The 21,157-nt window shown below is 38.7% G+C and overlaps 1 non-coding gene across 1 annotated transcript; it reads right to left on the reverse strand.

Moving 5' to 3' along the window:
* Positions 1-4,963: 4,963 nt before the first annotated feature.
* LOC125134836 (U2 spliceosomal RNA) lies at positions 4,964-5,154 on the reverse strand. Its single transcript, XR_007136831.1, has one exon. It is a non-coding gene; the product is annotated as a U2 spliceosomal RNA (small nuclear RNA).
* Positions 5,155-21,157: the final 16,003 nt, after the last annotated feature.

Raw genomic sequence — 21,157 nt, forward strand, 5'->3', positions numbered from 1 at the left:
ATAGCATGAGATAAAGCAGCATATTTTACACCTGCATGAGATGAATACTTAGCATCTTGAGCCACCAAAAGTATTGCTTTGTTTTTTTCCTTTTTTCCCCATTTTACCTGTCTGAATTTTATAAAGACAGTTAATCTTTAAGAGCAGTTTGGTGGAGGAATTTCTTATGTTAACCAGACAGCAGAGTGTACTTGAATGAGCTTTTAACTAAGAGAAAACTACCTAGGTTCAAGTTCTGGTAGGTCACATGCTTGGCAAGCAAACAAAAGAAACTTGTTTTTTACTAGTAGAAGAAAACTCAAGTTTCTATCTATCTCAGAGTTATTTTGTGTAGCTGATGAGATCTTATTCACTCACTTAACACTTATTCAATGATTATATTCTGTCAGGGAGCAAAAATAATAACTATTAACTTTGTAGCACTATGAATCTAGAGACTTTTTTCCCCAAAAGATAGTATCTTTTTAAAAATAATAAGTTGGCCCTGGCCAAATCAAGAATTTACAGGCACTTGGATATTTTCTTGCCAGATAAGCAAATGCCTTGCAATATAACAAATATAATTACTATTCACAATTATGGCTCAAGCAACTGAATATCTTGAATTGAGTTTTGCACAAAAGGTAGCTTACTTAGTGCTATTAACTCCTTCATCTCCCTTAGTTCCTGCATCTAATCAGTCTCCCAGTTCTGGAAATTAATGATGCTGTGGAAAATTTCTCACATGAATCCTCGAATCTTCATATTCCTTCTTGTCTCATTGCTGTCATTGTAGTTCTGACCCTTTATTCACATGTAGCTTTTTACTAAATTCTCCCTCTGACTCCACTGCCTAAGTCTATTTATGTTTCAGGACATAAAATATGATGCTTTCTAATTATTCAGTAAAGCAACAGCAACTACAAAAACATTGAGAGTGTCATTTTACTGCTTAAAAGCATTCTAAATAAGCCTAGTATCAATGATAAAAAATTCAATCTCTTAGTATGGCATTCAGGACCCCTAGAATTTTCTCAGGTACATATGCCAGTATTTGCCTATTCAAACCTTATATTTCAGCCAAACTCAAGCATTCACCTATTCATTTACTCAATCATCTTTAAATACAAGAGATTATTAAAAATTCATACGTTCCTGGCCTGACACCTAGTAGACAGAACAGGCTATTTAACTTACCTTTGCTTCAGTTATAGTATCTCTAAAATGAAGATTACAAATCACCACCACGCTCTATAGCATAACCGTAAGAATGAAATAGAATCATGTATCTGGGAGCTCCCATCGTGGTGCAGTGGCAGTGAATCTGACTAGGAACCCATGAGGTTGTGGGTTCAGTCCCTGGCCTCGCTCAGTGGGTTAAGGATCCAGCGTTGCCATGAGCTGTGGTGTAGGTCACAGATGTGGCTCAGATCTGACATTGCTGTGGTTGTGGTGTAGGCCAGCAGCTGTAGGTCCACTTAGAGCCCTAGGCTGGGAACCTCCACATGCCAAGGGAGAGGCCCTAAAAAAAAAAGACAAAAGAGAAAAAAAATAAATAAAAAGAATTATGTATCTGAAGGCTAAGAACAGTCCCTGGCACATAAAAATCACCCAATAATGTGCATTCCTGATTGTGCTTATTGACAATTGAACATGTTATTTTATAAATAAGATTTGTTTAAATTTGCGTAACTATATTTTTAGCCCTTTGAAATTTAGTGATTTGGTTATTGCAGATGATGTAACTCGTAGAATTTTCAAATATATGGGATATAGTATTCACAAGCATTTTGTTTACTGTTGTTTTTCAGTACCTATAGTTCTACTTTTGTTTACTCTCATTTATGGTGCTCAGGTTCTACAAGGTACCATTTGGAACCTAACTGTTGCTTCAGAGACAGATGGAAAGGGCTGAAAATCAGCTTCAGAATTAAGAAAAGGCAGAGAAAAACAGTGACTGATGGTGAACTAAGAATCAGAATTATAAGGTCAAATAGTTGATCAGAAAAGCAGTTAAGAAGGTTGGTTCAGAACCAAAAGACATTGTTGGGAAAAAGCTGAAAAAAGCCATTGTTTGGAGAAAGCCCCAGGCTGAGGATTCCATATGTTTAACTAATGATATTTTGTCTAAATACACTGGATTCTTTGATGTTCAAAACTTTTTTTTCCTTGAAGTTGCTCCAATGTAGGGAAGATGCCCAAAATAAATGTATTTTGTGTGCATAAGTGTTCATGAGAAAAAGGAAGAGAGAAGAAGTAGAAGAGGAGGAAGAAAGAGAGACTGAAATAACGCAGAATTAAGAAAAGAAGGTAAATTGTGGAAAATACATCCAGCCCTGCCATTCAAAATTTCATCCCTACTTCTCTCCCTTCCTCCCTTCTTTCTTCTATCCCTTCCTTCCTTTTTTCCACCCTTCTTTACAGCAGTAACTTGTCTCCATCATAAGACCAAGCAAAGAGCTTGTCAACTAAAGATGTCTTTTCTGAGACGTCTCAGAATTCCTTGCCAACCCCATAACCCACCTTGCAGAGAAATTGACACACCTCAAAACCCTACCACAAACAAGCTGCCTATGATGCTTGATGGTGCACTGTAAATCTCATTGATCTCTTACAACCACCTCCCAGGATAAAGTTGATCGGACCAGAAACAGGTGTACAACCTAAGGGGAGATTGTTCTAAGCTAGTTAGTGGTCTCTAAGCTTTGTCAAAGAGTGCTAACAGTGATCAGATGAACCAATAACATTCACTTTTACAAAGAAATAGGTGTACAACCTAAGGGCAGATTGTTATGAGCTCGTTAATGGCCTCTGAGCTTTGCCAAATAGCAATAGCGGTAACGGCAATCCAATGAACCGATAATATTGTTTACGAAGATTTTGAATATCAAAATCCAAAAAACTAAGGAAGTAGGACTGAGAGAAGTCAAAAGACCCAAAGAAGGAAAGAAGTAAATAGAACCCACAGGGACTAAACTCTAAGAGGCCATGGACTTGTACGTCATTAGTGAATAGAAGCCCTGAGTGCACAGAAATGATGAGATGGAGACTAGGCAAGTAAAGAGAGATGTGTAGCAGGGAGACACCCTGATAGGGAGACAGTAAGCTCTCCCACAGTGACAGCAGGACAGGAGAGCACAGATCATCTGAATGCCAGCTGCTGAACAGCCCACAGAAATCCTTCATGTAGTTACAATGTATCTTGAACAAAATTTCAGTCACTAAAATATATTCCACTTTTTTGGGATACAGGTTTCTTTCTTTCTTTCTTTCTTTCTTTCTTTCTTTCTTTCTTTCTTTCTTTCTTTCTTTCTTTCTTTCTTTCTTTCTTTCTTTTTTCTTTCTTTCTTTCTTTTTTCCTTTTTATTCATATGCTACCTTTTTAAACAACTGAGTTTATTCCGTTTCTTTTTTGCAGACTAGATTACTCTTCTGCAAATATTCACTCACTCCGTGAGAGAAGCATACTTGCCTAATGTTAGGATTAACCTGGTGGATTTTCTTTTGCCCGTGAAATGCAGGTGGAAGTGAAAATGTGCTGGTTTCACATCTAGACATTAAGAGGCATCCTGTGTTTCTGCTCGCACAGAGGTTTTTTCCCCGTCATGGGAATCATGTGCCCCCAGGTAGCTACTGGCCCTCCAGTGTAGGCCCAGGAATGGGACAGGTGAAGCAGGAATGGACTGGACCCACAGCCAGAATCAGAGCCCTGGTCAATCCACAGACCAGAATGAGAAATTAACGCTTATTATGGGATGCCATGGAGATTGTGTTGTCATTTCCTAGGGAACTTACAATTCAACTCACAGTGCAACTTACCATTTTTAAAAACCCTGTAAAATAGATAACAAGGAACTACTGTATAGCACAGGGAAATCTACTCAGTACTCTGTAGAAACCTATATGGGAAAAGAATTTGAAAAAGAATGGATATATGTATAACACATTCACTTTGCTGTGTACCAGAAACTAACACAACATTGTAAGCCAACTATACTCCAATAAAAGTTTTTTAAAATCCCAGGAGTTTCCATCGTGGCTCAGTGGTTAATGAATCCAACTGGGAACTATGAGATTGAGGGTTCGATCCCTGGCCTTGCTCAGTGGGTTAGGGATCCAGCATTGCCATGACCTGTAGTGTAGGTCGCAGACGTGGCTCAGATCCCGCGATGCTGTTGCTCTAGCATAGGCCTAGGAATCTCCATATGCCACGGGTGTGGCCCTAGGAAAGACAAAAAAATAAAAAATAAAAAATCCCAAATGGTGCTTCCTTAGTGTTTAAAATAAGAAGACCCCAAAATAAGGAAAAAAACATTGTATGACCCTACATTCATGGAAAACATACTTTATAGAAGGAAAAGAAGAAGGAAAGAATTCAAAGGCTTGGCAAGTCCCAAGTTTCGAACAGTTGTGGGTTCTCTGAATTAAATTCCTCTGTTTGAAATACTTACAATTGTTTGTCTATTTTTGACTGACCGTGACTGCACTGATATGTACTATTACGTATTATTATTTCTATAGTGTTGTCGAAAAAGAATACACTAATTAGACAAATTGAATAACAACTGAATTAGGAAAATAAAAGCTAGGAAGTGGAAAGTCAGAGCCTATGGACTGTACTTTCCTATTTGGAGATAAGTCATTTTCAAAGATGTAGAATGCCTTACTAGTCTTTGGAAGAGTCAGAGCAATAATATAAAGTTATTCCTCTCACCCTTAAGCAATTTTTTTCTTTTTCTTTCTTTATGATGCATGAATACTGATATCTCTGTTAAGAAATGGATTTTTTAATAATTTATTTTATTTTTTGTCTTTTTAGTACCGCACCTGCGGCATATGGAGGTTCCCCAGCAATGCTGGATCCTTAACCCACTGAGCGAGGCCAGGAATCGAAATCGCAACCTCATGTTTCCACTGTGCCATGACAGGAACTCCTGGATTATTTTTTAAAGCAATGTTGGATATCTTTTTTTTTTTTTTAATTTTTTTGTGCACAGTTCCTGGAAGTACTGCCATATCAGGTTGATGCGTGGAGTGGACAGAGCAAGCACCTATCCCATCTCCTAGCTCCAAAAATCCATTTAATATGTTGTCCTCGGATAGAGGACATGTCAGATATTAAACTGATAAGAACAGATACTACACTTGATCTTAGCCAAAAGACCAAGAAGTGATGGATATCTTTAGATATGCCGATGATCACTACTAGAGGTAATTAACCTAATTCTGATTTCTCTGAATTTAGATAAAAAAGAATAAATGTCTTCTCGCCTATGTGTACAAAGAGAAAATCAAAATGGAGTCAGTATTGCTAAGAGTGCGCTCTCTAAAATAGAGCTGAGAGGCGACTGAAGAAGTGTGACTTATGTACATCTCAGTCTGATGGAATCTGATCTTTAGACCAATTATCATCATCACAGAGGCGTCAATAACATCTGCACCATGTTTCATAAACTCAAGATACTTATCAGACCCTAACCCTAAATAACTTGTGACAGCCTATCCCTTAAGGAGAAACATTTATTTTTTGCATCAGAGTCAATCATCTTGCAAGACAGCTTTAACCACCTTGTGGCTTTTACTTATATAAGCGGCTACCTTTTTCTTTCCCAGAACACTCTTTTGGTTTTATCCAAATCTGTGTGTCCAGAATTGCAATTCCTAGACCCCCACAGAAGCTCTTTGTTCTTTGCAGACTTGATACTGATTATTATCCTACAGATATGAGGTGAAACGGTTTACACAGATCAGATTATGGCCATTATTTTAGTTATTTTTTTTTTTTCCTTTTTGGCCACCCACAGCATATAGAGTTCCTGGGCCAGGGTCAGATCTGAGCTATAGTCGCTGATCTGTGCTACAGCTGTGGCAATAACAGATCCTTTAATCCACTGTGCCAGGCTGGGGATTGAACCTGTGTCCTGGCGCTGCAAAGATGCCACTGATCCCATTGCGCCAGATCCTGTCCATTCTTTTGTTTTTTTGTTTGTTTGTTTTGCTGGTTAGACAATATCTTTTTTTATTTTATTTTTATTGATTTAGTTCATTTTTTTAGTTTTGTTTGTTTGTTTGTTTGCCCTTTTAGGGCCACACTCTCGGCATATGGAGGTTCCCAGGCTAGGGGTCTATTCAGAGCTATAGCCGATAGCCTACACTACAGCCACAGCAATGCCAGATCCGAGCCATGTCTGTGACCTACACCACAGCTCACGGCAACCCTGGATCGTTAACCCACTGAGTGAGGCCGAGGATCAAACCTGAAACCTCATGGTCCCTAGTCGGATTAGTTTCCCTTGCGCCACAACGGGAACTCCGACAATATCTTTAAAAAAAAAAATCATTATAATTGATTTACAATGATCTGTCAATTTCTGCTGTACAGCAAAGTAGCCCAGTTATACATATATATATATATATATATATATATATATACATTTTTTTTTTCACTTTATCCCCCATCATGGTCCATCACAAGTGATCAGATATAGTTCCTTGGTCTAAACAGCAAAATCTCATTGCTTATCCACTGGGGTTAGTAGTTTGCATCTACTAAGCCCAAATTCCTAGTCTCTCCCACTCCTTCCCCCTCCCTTTTGGCAACCAAGTCTGTTCTCCATGTCCATCAGTTTGTTTCTTTTCTGTATTTGTGCCATATATTAGACTTCTGATATAAGCGGTATCATGTGATATTTGTCTTTCTCCTTCTGACTTACTTCACTTGGTATGAGTCTCTAGGTCCATCCATGTTTCTGCAAATGGCATTATTTTGTTCTTTTTTACAGCTGAGTAGTATTCCATTGTATATATGTACCACATCTTAATCCATTCATTTGTCACTGGAATTTTAGGTTGTTTCCATGTCTTGTCTATTGTGAATAGTGCTGCAATGATCATAGGAGTGCATGTAACTGACCATTCTTAATACTGAAATATGTGACCTAACAGTATTTTATCCTTACCCTGATAAATAGGTTTAGAGACCTTAGAGGTAAAAATTGCTACAGATGAGGGTGATGCCTAATCTTTATTGAAACTCATTTTAAAATCAGTCAGCTTCTCTGGCACATTTTAAAGAGATAGAAGCATCTACAAAGAAAAGAATCTTAGATTCTGCTGCACTCTCTGTTCCTGGCTGTGGGATTAGAAATGGTCCTTCTCTTAGGCTAGGTTTGTGGTGGGCAGAGAATCAGTTGAAAAACAAACGTCATGATTGTGCATACAAGAAACAGGCAAATGGTATCAGAGAGTAGGAACCAAAAATCCTTTACTTGAGACTTATTCTGTTCATTTGATTATTATTGATTGATTTATAGAACAACTTACATCCCCAACCACAATTTAGCATTTATTCACCCACTTCCCTGAGGGAAATAATTTATCTGGGGAAGTATTTATGGCCATCTTTTAAATGAAGAGGGATACTACTTTTGCCTACATCTTACAGTTGTGAGTCCAGAGAGAGAGGGAGAGATCATATGATGGGAGGGTATTTTGAAAACTATAACGTGACACAGATGTAAGAAAATAGAATGCACTTGCCTAATCTGTCCCTATGTCTATCAAGCTGTCTTGTGTAAATTTTAAGGGTTTTGATTGCACAGCAACCCGAAGAACCAGGAATGAGAAAACTTGTTACATTCTTCAGTGTCTCATAAAATAAATGCCTAAAACATTGGACAGTTACATGCAAAAGAGTGAAACTAGATCACCATCTCACACTATATACAAACATCAACTCAAAATGGATTAAAGTCTTGCATGTAAAACCTGAACTCATAAAACTCCCAGAAGAAAGCACAGGAAGTATGCGCGTTGATATCAGTCTTAGCAGTACTTTTTAAATATATCTCCTTAAGCAAGGGGAACAGAAGCAAAAATAAATACATGAGACTACATCAAACTAAAAAGCTCCTGCACAGCAAAGACACCATCAAAAAAACAAAAAGACAGCTTACCGGATGGGAGAAGATATTTTCAAATCAGATATCTGATAAGGGATTAATATTTAAAATGTATAAAGAAATAATACAACTCAACAACAACAAAATGCAAACAACTCAATTAAAAAGTGAGCAGAGATGCTGAAAAGATATTTTCGAAAGAAGACTTAGAGATGGCCAACTGGCACAAGGAAAGATGTTCAACATCGCTAATTATTAGGGAAATGCAAATCAAAACCATAATGCGATAGCACCTCACACCCATTAGAACGGCTGTTATCCTTGGAGTTCCCGTCGTGGCGCAGTGGTTAACGAATCCGACTAGGAACCATGAGGTTGCGGGTTCGGTCCCTGTCCTTGCTCAGTGGGTTAACGATCCGGCGTTGCCGTGAGCTGTGGTGGAGGTTGCAGACACGGCTCGGATCCCGTGTTGCTGTGGCTCTGGCGTAGGCCGGTGGCTACAGCTCCGATTCAACCCCTAGCCTGGGAACCTCCATATGCCACGGGAGCGGCCCAAGAAATAGCAACAACAACAACAAAAAAGACAAAAGACAAAAAAAAAAAAAAAGAAAGGCTGTTATCCAAAAGGCAAGAAGTAGCAAGTATTGACAAGGAGGTAGAGAAAAGAGAATATTCACACACTATTGGTGGGAATGTAAATTGCTGTAGCCATTATGGAAAACAGCATGGAGATTTCCCCCAAAATGAAGAAAACAACTATGATATGATTGAGCAATCTCACTTCTGGGCTTCTGAGTATTTATCCAAAGGTTATGAAAACACCAACTGAAAAATATATATGTATCCCTATGTTCATAGCAGCATTATTTATAACAGCCAAGATATGAAAACAAGGTAAGTGGCCATAGAGAGATGAATGGATAAAGAAGATGTCACACACACACACACATACACCCCTACATTAATACACACAATGGAATACTACTCAGCCATAAAAAAGATGAAACCTGACAATTTGTGACAACGTCAATAAACCTTGAGACTATTATGCTATGTGAAATAAATAAGAAAGAGAAATACAAATACAATATGATTTCACTCACGTGGAAAATAAAACACTGAGACTATGTCTAGTCACTTATGATGGAGCATGATAATGGGAGAAAAAAGAATGTATACATGTATGTGTAACTTGGTTGCCATGCTGTACAGTAGAAAAAAAAAAGCTGTATTGGGGAAATAACAATAAAAAATTATATATATATATATATATATAAACAAAAATGTTCAAACCAAACCAAATACATAGATACAGAGAACAGAGTAGCAGCTACCAGAGGGGAAGTTTGCAGGGGAGGGCAAAATAGGTCAAGAGGATCAACTGTATGGTGATGGATAGAGAATAAACTTTTGGTGGTGGTGCACTCCAGTGTATACAGAAGTTGAAATATAACATAAACCTGAAATTTCTATCATGTTATAAAGCAATGTTACTTCATTAAAAAACAACAACAACCATAACAAAACTGCCCCATGGAGTTCCCATTGCGGCTTCGTGGGTTAAGAACCTGACTAGTATCCATGAGGATTCAGGTTCCATACCTGGCCTTGGGCGCTTAGTGGGTTAAGGATCGGGCATTGCCACAAGCTGAGGTGTAGGTCACAGATGGGGCTCGGATCTGGCATTGCTGTGGCTGTGGCTGTGGCCGGCAGCTAAAGCTCTGATTTGACCCCTAGCCTGGGAACTTCCATATGCTGTGGGTGCAGCCCTTAAAAAAAAAAAGCCCCAAAGTGGATATAGGGTCAAAAGATATGACCATTAAGCACTCCTCAGAGTTCTTTTGAAGCTGCAAATGATGACTATTTACCATATTGATTACCCCTGTGGAGTGGACAGCCTTCCTGTGAGATTTTCAATGTATTAAGTTAGCATGCAAGATCTTTCCAAATTCCAATCCGTTAGTTTGATATTTTTACTGATTTCCTGGCAAAAGTCAAGTTATTCTAGAGAAAAACTCTGAGATGGAGATTAGCATGCAGGACATTTTATTTTCTCCGAAAATGTGAGGAGTAAAATAACCAAGACTGGGCAGAGCAAGAAGCTGAACTGCAAAACCCATTTAGAAAAGACCTCAGTCTATTCTACGGGAAATTCTGGAGCTGGGGTGTTCCTACGAAATTATCCTCAACTGAGGCAAATGGAGCATAATGGACTGCATGTGTCCCAGAAAAATTCATGTGTTGAAATTCATGTATTAGGAAGTGGGGCCTTTGGAGGTAATTAGGCCATAAAAGAGGAGCCATCACGAATGAAGTTAATGCCCTTATAAGAGAATTCCCAGAAAGCTCTCCAACCCTCTTTTTGACATCTGAGGACACAGCTAAAAGATGGTTGTCTTTGAACCAGGAAGCCAGTCTTCGCCAGACACCAAATCTGCCTTGATCTTGAATTTCCCAACCTTCAAGAACCTTGAGATATAAATGTCTTTTGTTTGAGCCACCCAGTATGGTATTTTGTTATAGCAGCCCAAACTGACTGAAACAGGGAGCAAAGCCTCTATTCACCCCCTCTACCAATCACTGCATAGAGGATGAACCTGGGAAGGAAGCATAACATTTGGAAAAATATCATAAACATGGGTGATTTGGCTAGGAACAATCCTCAGAGGGGACTCAGCTACATGCTGTCAGCAACAAGGCTTATCAGCTGGTGGAATGAGCAGTTCAGTGATGAGGGAAGGATCTGGGATGTACATAAAAGCATGCATTGCACTCCCACATATTTTCAGCTATGCAGCCACAACCAGAAGTTGTAAATATCAGGTGGCAGAAATAATGCTGTATTGGAAGAAAGGAAGGATGGAAGGAAGGAAGGAAGAAAAAAGAATCAGGCACCAACTTTTAATATTTGCAGACTCACCAACATCAAGGCTGGGAAACTGTTTACATCTTAGAATGTCAAAGAATTTTAGTTAGTTAATTATGCTGCAGGTGGGCAGATGTATCTAGGAGCAGATATTTGCAGATGCAAATTGTGAATTTTGCATGGGTAAAGGTAAATAGCTAAAATGATTATTAAAGCACAGAGGAAAAATAAAATGATATATAAAATGCAAATGTGCAGTGACAAACACATAGAGGCATTTTGCTTGTGAACTTTGACTTCTAGTAGTCGAATGTTTCTGTGCTTCCTTCGTTGCTCTGTTATTTGCCATAATGAGACAGAGATTCAGAGTGCAGCCTCTATGACCTGCAAATGACATTCACTTATCCAGGTCTCAAGGTTAACATTTTATAAATTACAACTTCAAAGCAGGAGTCACTATCTATATGCAGCTGGATTGAGGTGAGTGTCATGTGATATCAACCCTACCATTTTCTTATTGTCCCATTTCAGATTTTATTAAACAAGTCTGATTTTCTTTGCAGGGTCAAGGGCTTTCTTTATTCAAGCAGAAAAATGACTTCTTCAAAAATAATATTTTATTATTTTTTTTATCTGCTCAAGAATCTTCTTTGACTGTCTAGAACCTAGTACATTAATTCTGCATGCAACTTCATTACATTCAAGACCCATAGAAACTTCTCACCCACTGCGTTTCGACCTTGCACACTAATTATTATAATCATGTCTTCACATATTTCCGTACAAGAGGTCAGCCTATTCTGTGCCATTTCCCCCTACATTCTCACTCCTGTCCTCGAGTATCTTTTCCTTTTTCTCTTCAATCAATCTCATTCATTCATCCATCCATCCATTTATCCATTCATTGAAAATTCATCACTGCATGCATACTTTTTTCCCCAGGCTATATGTTGGGTATTAGAATCACAGAAATAAATAAAATATGACTCTCATTTTCAAGTTGACTGGGAGGCAGACTTCTATATCAACTAAGAAAACATTTACACTGGCTTTTGGAGTTTGATGGGAATGGATCTAATGAATGACTGAGTGAATTTTAGCAGACAGAGGAACGTAAATAAGTATTTCTGACTTAAAAAAATATGGCAATTTCGGAATTCCAAATGCCCATTGTGACATCAGTATAGAGTGCAAGATAAGGAAAAGATAGGGATAAAGAGGTAGTCAGGAATCAGATTGTAGCATCTTTTTTTTTTTTTTTTTTTCCTTCTTAGGGCAGCACCTGCAGCATATGGGTTCACAGGCTAGGGGTCAGATCAGACCTGTAGCCACTGGCCTATGCTTGCCACAGCCACAGCAATGCCAGATCCGAGCTGGCCTGCAACCTGTGCCACAGCTCATGGCAACGGTGGATCCTGAACCCACTGAGGGAGGCCAGGGATTGAACCTGAGTCCTCATGGATGCTAGTCAGATTCGTTTCCGCCGAGCCACAATGGGAACTCTCATAGCATCTTTATTAAAGCAAACACTACATGCTTTAAATCCCCATTTGAATATATGAAACTGTCAGCTTACATCAATATCTCACACCTATATTTTCTTGGAGCGCTAATTACATAGATTATACACTAAAATACATGGTGATCAAATTGTATTTCTATTCTGTATTGTTTGTGATTATCATTATCGTGTGCTATTTCCTCAGGTATTTGCACTTGATACCAGACCAACTGATTATACTAAATCAGTGTGATCAAATCAAATTGAAGGGAACAAGGAAAACGCCCATCCCCTTCCAATTTCCTTGTAGAAAGGAAGAGAGGTACAGTGCATTTATTCCTCATTCTGTTAATTGAGTGGAAATATCTCAATTAAGAAAAAAAGCCTTAAATACCTAATGCGTGAATTAAAAAGGCTGGATTTGAATTTGGAATAGACACAGAGGCAACCCCACAGGTTGAAGCAGACTCAAGGCCAGCCCCATGGAAGCTGTTTACTGCAAAGGATTGGCGTGTGTGCAGTGAACATCCAAGTGAAATTAGAGACAGTGTGCTCCAAAGGGAAAACATCTATCAGCAGAAGCTCTTACTGCATTTTAAAACGTAGTTTGGAATGATTCATTTCTTAAAGCTTAATGTGGGGACACAGAGGAGTCTGGGTCTCTTTCAGAGCTCTGAGAACTCAAACATCAGACGAGGCTCTTTGCAGTGCGCCTTCTTACGCAGTGCTACAGGCACAATAAATGTCTTTCCACATAGCCAATCTGTTATTCTCAGTTGTCTTGAATTCCATTCAAAACTAGTTTTCCGAAGAGACAAATAGCCAGCATGCAAGCTGTTGAGGGACACGATTCCACGGATTCTTGAAACTGCCCACTTCCAGACCAAAAACATTGCTATGCTCAATGTGATGAAACTTTAACAGATTTTGCCTCTCTACTCCAATATCCTCTTTTTAAGGATGGAAAGAGTGTCTTATCGTTTGTTAAGTCAGATGTTCCCACGGCAAAAGTAAAAAGAGCAGTAATACTTATCCTTCATAAATTATCACAATTCAATAAGAAGAAATGTAACTTTTTTTTTTTTTTCAGAGCAGTAATTGGAAGGGCCTATACCGACACTGAATGCATGACTCTGGTCTCAGGATGGAGTGGAAACAAATGCAAATGATCACGAGATTGACCACTTGCTTTTCTAAAATGCTCAAGGGCATGACGTAAAATAAATGTGCTTGAGGTCACATGATGGGAACTCCTTCTTGGTTTTGTGGGTTTTTTCAGTTGTTGAATATGTGTACATGTCTGTATGTCCACTACCTATGACTGTATTTCCTTTTACCAACTCATGCCAATTTCTGGAAAAGCAATCTCTTGAAACCACCTAATTTTTTAAAGACGAAAGCATCCTTAGAATTTCAAGTTTCACTGAAATAGGCCAGAGTTCGAGCCAAAATTATGGGATGATTCTCTAAGCCAGTTGGTGCGGGCTTTTTGTAGGGATTAACCCAATCTTTGCTCTCACCAACTCTATAAACCAGCAAATTAGTCTTAACTTTTTTTTTTTCCCCAATAAGGAAGCTGTAACTTAAAGAGTTTAAATAATATCTAGTCATTGGTAGAGACATTTTATTTATTTATTACTTTTTTGTCTTTTTAGGGCTGCACCCCCTGCATATGGAGGTTCCCAGGCTAGTCATCAAATTGGAGCTGTAATCTCTGGCCTACACCACAGCCACAGCAATGCCAGATTTGAGCTGCATCTGCGACCTACACCACAGGTCATGGCAACACCAGATTCTTAACTCACTGAGCAAGGCCAGGGATTGAACCTGCATCCTCATGGATATGAGTCAGATTTGTTTCCGTTGAGCCACGACGGGAACTCCTGGTAAAGACATTTTAAAACCCTGGCTTATATTCTCAACCACAAAACTCCCACATTGGAATCAATATGAGGAACAGAATGTGAAAAATGTCCTGATAGTTAAAGGAAGCTGTGGGATTCTATGCAACACTGAATGGATGCAGCCTGGATGTAGGATTGGCTCAGTAGAGGAGAGGATGCCTAAGAAGTTAAGGGAAGATGCATTGTAAATGGGATAGGAAGTCCCCCTTGTGGGGTCTTTAAGGAACACTCACTCCAACAAGGCCATGGAAGTTACACTCAGAGAAGGAGATGAAATTAATGGATTTATCACACTCTCAGGTCCTAGAAGAGAGAGGCACGGCACACCTTGCAAAGGTCCATGAGGGAGGAGTGCCAAGGGAGTGGGATTGACCAAGCAGATGGGAGCCCTGGACAAGTGTCTTTACTGGAGATCAGGCTGGAGTACAGCAAAGGCAGAAGAAAATTTCATTGGTGTGTTTGAATGTCAAAGAGTCACAATCAAGGGAGGGCAAAAGGGGAGCTTGTGATAAAGACCAGCTTTATCAATGACTGCACCTGGTCCCCTGGTCAGGATGCTCACAGGTTGTTTGTGGAAATGTTGAGATATCAAAAAAAAAAAAAAAAAAAAATCTCAGTCTTGATGAAATATACAATACAGCAGGATTTTTCCAGCTTAGACGTCTGTACAAAGATAGAGATGGAGAGGAGAAAGGAATGAATTTTAGAAATTGAAAAGTGTTCCTTATGGTAAGGGCATAGTTTGTAAGTAATTCAGAGGAGGCACCCAGGAAAGGTAGGCAGAGGCCAGATTGTGAAGAACGAAGGAATTGTGATTTTCTTCCAAAGTCTAACAAGGCTGTTGAATAACTTTAAACAGGTGTGTTGCACCTGCCTGATGTTTTAGGAAGATCCCTGTGGCAGTACTGCAGCAGGGGGAGTGGAGTGGTGAGGTGGAGGGGTGAGGATAAATGAAGTCATTATACATAATCGCTACTCAGCAGGACTTGTCAGCTCTGCTTGTGGGTGTGGGAGGGGTGCTGAATGGCTGATTTCCAGATCCGCTTGTGGAGTCCCTCAGCCACAGTGAGTCCTAATATCCTGATAGTTGTGGCAAATCACTTTGGCCCGATCTGTGATGCCACAGTCCGTTTATTTTGCGTTTTTACACATTCCCAGGAGACTGGCTTAACACTGGGGAAATCTGACTCAACACAAAATAGTCTGTCAAATTTATTTTCCACTTCGGTTTACAAGAAATTCATTTAGTAAGCAAGATGCCATGTACTGCAATTTAAATTTGAACAGAAAACAGATTTTTTTTTAAATGTGACTTATCCCTGTCATGGTATATATCAAATTTAAAATAACAAATAATATGTTGTTACATTTTCTCTCCTTGGCAATGTTGTGGTCTCTCTATTTTTCATCACTATAATTAGTCTTTCATCTTAAACAGGGTGATAATTCATCACATGATATTCAGTCAGAAGTTTTGTTGTTGTTAAGTCAGAGCTTATCATATGGAAAAAAAAAAGGAAAAAAGTTTAATTTGCCAGAAGAGAACAGAATATAAAAATAACATTATCCATTCAGTTGGATTGAAATCTTGGCAGCTGCTCTTCAAAAATGTTGCTGACATGGTTTATATTATATTAAAATTCAGAATTACTGCATTTTCATCAGTTTCTCTGTCTGCAGCTGGCACATCATGTTGTCAGCATCTTGGGATTTACAAGTCCATGTACATGGTAAGAATGTTCCTTTAAATGGACATTTTCATAAGCATGTTTGCTAATTGATATGCTATGGTACTTTAAAGTGTAAACATATGTTACGACAGCCATAATGCTTTAAAGTGTAAGTGTGATAGAGGAGTTGGTTTTCTTAGCTCAATTTCCATTAGAGCTGCTTAAAAGCAAAAGAGCTCTTCCGGGATGATTTTAAATATATCTTTTAATTTTCAAAGGCATTGACTATTTCAATGAGGAAAATTGTTAAAAAGATAAACTTAGAATAATGGATACATCCAAAATCTAAATTCTTTTCAAAGGGGTGTGGAGAATTTGCGATGCTCAGAAAAAAAAAATGCTATCAAATAAAACATTTGTAATCTGTAATGCTATAATAATATATGGTATATCATTTTAATAGAATTATTAGTCTCGCATTAACTGCATAAATTACAACTAATACCATAATGAATACAGTTTGGAGAATGCTGGAGTTGAACAGATTGTATTTTTTTCTGTGTATAATTCAGAGTTCTTTGGAAACTGCAATTGATTCTTAGGACTCACCAATTTCAGAAGGTTTTCGATAATGTTAAAATATGTATGCTGGAGTTCCCGTCGTGGCGCAGTGGTTAACGAATCCGACTAGGAACCATGAGGTTGTGGGTTCGATCCCTGCCCTTGCTCAGTGGGTTAACGATCCGGCGTTGCCGTGAGCTGTGGTGTAGGTTGCAGACGCGGCTCAGATCCCGCGTTGCTGTGGCTCTGGTGTAGGCTGGCAGCTACAGCTCCGATTCGACCCCTAGCCTGGGAACCTCCATATGCCATGGCAGCGGCCCTAGAAATGGCAAAAAGACGACAACAACGACAACAACAAAAATATATGTATGCTTGCACGTGGATCCTGCAGATATTTATAAGCACTTATGTGGCTGTGATGATAAAACTAAATTAACATATTCATTTGACTTTAAAGGATCCTTAAACGTTGGATTTGAGGCTAAATAAGACTGAATGTCTTTGTAGATTGAAAATGCTTAAAGGAACTCTGTACCTGAAGAGATGAATTTTGGATTTCAAAATAACAGTTGTGAATTTTCAGAATGTCCACTTAGAATGCACATATGAAAGCTCCAGAAGTGTTGGAGAACTGCACACTGTTTCCCATGCAAGAGGTGCCAGAGCGGACACAGCCAGAATGAGAAAAACTGGGATTCTAACGGTGCTAAATGATGCTTGTGTTCTCATGTCACAACGGGCTCCTATCTTATACATACACACACACACACACACACACACACTCATATACATACACATGACACCGGCTCTTTTTTGCACAATTGCCTAAGAACATGATATTAAACTAGCCTCTTTATTATTTAAACCAGCAACTGCCTAATCTCTCATTATGACTTCAGAAAAAAAAAACTATTAATATTTCTACCACTGGCGAGCAAAGCTAGTGAGATGAACTCAAAAAGCCAGGTGCACAGTTCCGATAGCTCAAAGTCCATTTTTGCCGTGAATACAAAGAGCTTTGTGGAATCAAGATGTTGATTGAAACTTTACTAAAGCTGAGGTTGCTTTTTTCTCCTCCTTTCCCTCAGTGAAACTGGTGTAATTGCATTTCAATAGAATTGATATCATTAATTTATAATTATTACTTTCTTTAGTTGGAAAATATGAATGTGAAAGTTTTGGCCAGAGTGCAATCTCAGGAGGGAAATTAGAACTCTCAGTAATCAATAACGGTGGGGCATTCGGAATCTCTCCCTGCTTTTCATTAGCTGGAAGGAGAGCACATTTAAAGGAATGCTAACAAGTATCGATGTTTAAATTTGATTTATCAATTCTATTTAAATGTATATCTGCACTGTGCCGAGTTTATTTTTCTACATTAAAGATTATTCAGTGATATCTCCTGGGTTAAGACAACTTCTAAACAAGATAAAGCACCCTGTGAATTAATTTATTTCAGAGAAACAAGAAAACGTAATTTGTGTCTTCTTTTCATTAAATTATCCTTTAGTGTATTGATTTAACCGAACCCAAAACTTATTTAGCTAAGGAAACAAAACATAGATATAGCACTCTGTCACTTTGTTACTCCTTTTGTATTAGGGAAAAGAATATAGGTTGTGTGTGTGTGTGTGTGTGTGTGTGTGTTTCTGCATGTTTGTGGTATTACAGGTGCTGTTTTATGGGAGGAAAGCATTGTTCATTTCCCTTCAGAAACAGACAAAAGAAGCACAATCACTTAATGCTTGCTCCCTGGCTCTTTACATTTTTATTGTACTCTACATTAAACAATAAAATTATTGTGATTATGTCATCAACTCAAATAATACAGATTGAGCAACCATTTGCAAGTCAAAGGTGTACAGACACCCAAAGGGACCACCTATGTAACCAAATAACAGCAATTTTTTCCAAACCTTTAAATCAAAGGCTAAGTACAATATGAGAATTCTAAAACTCAGACCATCCTAACATATAAGAGGAACACTTTCTTCTGTGTGTGAGTGTATAGGGAGACTTAACTAATAATATTAATTTTATCTGTACCAAAAAGATGTAAATTACTATTTACCCAGGAAATGTTATTCTTATGAACCGGAATAGGTGAACGGTTATTAAATCTGGTCTCTTAAGAGCACTTAAATTCTGATGGTAGTTCAGGGAGTGAGCCTGTATAAGCTATCATTACATGTTGAAAAACTAACCTCTGTAATTAACTTGCAATATTATCCATAGGGCTCCAGTTATAGTAAATTCCAATTTTCTATAGTATACACACCAGGCAGCTATGCTGAATATTAGATTTTAATGAGATTTATGACCTTATTCATAATTTATTCTTGAAGTTGGGAAAGTTTGGTTAAAGTTCAAAGCAATAACTTGAAGCATGAAAATAAAATCTATACCAAGCTTTTCTTGGAGATATTTTCAAATGAATTCTGAAACTCAAAAAGAGCTTATCTGTTTCTCAGAGCAACTGGTGGGAACCATTCTGGCTTTAACGTGGGAGCATTCACTGTTGATAGTAAGAAAATGCTCCACTCTGTCCCTGGTTTGAAGAAGATGGTTTTTGACTTTTCCCTTCTCATTTGTTATCCAGCAGCTTTAATTCTTAGCATAATCTTGTTCAGCACCTCAGAAATTCCACTGTGTTTAGAAATCACTTACGGATCTTGTCAAAATCCAGATTCTGGTTCACGAGGTCTGAGGTGGGACTCACAGGTTTGAATTTCTTATAAATGAGGCTGGTCCTGCTGGTTTGAGGAGCATATGTTGACTAGTAAGATCTGCTCTGTACTAGAGAGGCTATACTAGAGATATTTTTTCCCCTCATTTTTCAAATGAAGAAAATGAGGCTCAAAGATAGGAAACACCTTTCCTTAAATTAATGATTATTAACCAGGGCTGATTATTAGAATCCCCTGAGGAGTTTTTAAACCTGAGAACACCTGGGACCCACCCTAGACCAATTACATTAGAAACCCCGGGGACATCAGTGCTTTTACAAGTTTTCTCAGCAGTGAGGGTTTAGGATCACTGCTTGAGCTATATAGCCAATTAGCAGAAGGGCTGAGTCTTGTGGTAGGCTGGCTGATTGGCAGACTGATTGATTGATTCAATGATTGATTTCTGCTTACACTCAGCATGTATTTGTTGAGCTATGCTCTAGATGCCATTGAGTCCCATTAACATATCCATTCTGCCATCATTTACATCTCTTAGTAAATGTCATCAACTCTGAAAGGCTTTCCTGGACCATGATTTCTAAAGAGCTGTTCATCTTAGCAGGCCATCACATCATACTGCTCTTGTTTCTTCCCTCTAAATTTATTATCACTAACTAAACAATAATATTTTGTTTTTTTCTCTCCCATTAGAATACAACTGTCATGAAAGCAGAGACTTTGCTTATCCTGTTAACCTCCATAGCTTGCCCTTAGTAAGCCTGGATTAAGTGTTTGTTAAATAAACTAAATTTAGAGGAAAAAAATACAGCTTAGCAGTTACAAGTGTGAGTTTTGAATATAAGTAGACTGGTTGTGTTTCCTTAAACAGATTACTGATATCCCACTAAGCCTTAATGTCCTCATTTATAAATAGTAATAGTGGCTGCTTCATAGAGTTTTTGAAATATTAAATGAGATGATTCATGCACAGAGTTTAACCGGAATATTATTTAATGACGAAAAAATTGCTGGGAATTAGATACTATCATTTTTCATTTAACAAGTAGGGAAATAGACCCATTAAAAAAAGATATCATTTACCCAAGATCACACATATTAGTTTTTGGAAAAGTTGGACCAGAATCTAAATGCACATGTGTGCAAAGGTTTCTGCAAGACCCTTCCCCACATGTTGCCAGTTGTAGCTTCATATCAGTCCAGTGCTCTTCCAACTACACCACTGTGCCACATAATTGGTAGTAAACAACGCAGCTCTTTTCCAGGTACATTAATCAGTGGATCCATCTGCAGATGCCCACTTCCAAGACTTACTGGTGAAACCAAGGGTTGAGTATTCCCTTAGAGCCATTACAGTTAGTTATACCATATTCATATTCAACTCCTGCCATGTATCAAGCACCCATTAATCCTCACTAAATCTCTATGACACAAGTAGACTCATTCCCGGTATAGATGGAGATGTTAGATGTCAGAGCAATGAGGTAAAGCAGGCAGGTTATTACAGTTTACAAAACTACAGCTCAGATTGGAACTCACGGCTCTGAGTAATAAAAATAAAGCATGGGGAGTTCCTGTCGTGGCGCAGTGGTTAACGAATCCGACTAGGAACCATGGGGTTGCAGGTTCGGTCCCTGGCCTTGCTCAGTGGGTTGATGATCTGGCGTTGCCGTGGGCTGTGGTGTAGGTTGCAGACGCGGCTCGGATCCCGCGTTGCTGTGGCGTAGGCTGGGCGTAGGCTGGTGGCTACAGCTCCGATTCGACCCCTAGCCCGGGAACCTCCACATGCTGCGGGAGCGGCCCAAGAAACAGCAAAAAGACAAAATAAATAAATAAATAAATAAAAATAAAGCATGGAATCCAGGGTAAAGTGATTACATTTCATGGATGGCAAATGGTCTGCTCTTTGTGAGATGGAAAACATACTGGAGTCACTTATCTTTACTTTCTTTACCTTGGAGTCCTCACACTTTTTTTTTTTCCCCCTTTGGTTTTTATGCACCTGCAGCATATGGAAGTCCCCAGGCTAAGGGTCGAATCAGAGATACGGCTGCCAGCCTACGCCCCAGCCACTGCAACACGGGACCCGAG

The sequence above is a fragment of the Phacochoerus africanus genome, chromosome 8 (genome assembly GCF_016906955.1).
Source record: "Phacochoerus africanus isolate WHEZ1 chromosome 8, ROS_Pafr_v1, whole genome shotgun sequence".
NCBI lineage: Eukaryota > Metazoa > Chordata > Mammalia > Artiodactyla > Suidae > Phacochoerus > Phacochoerus africanus.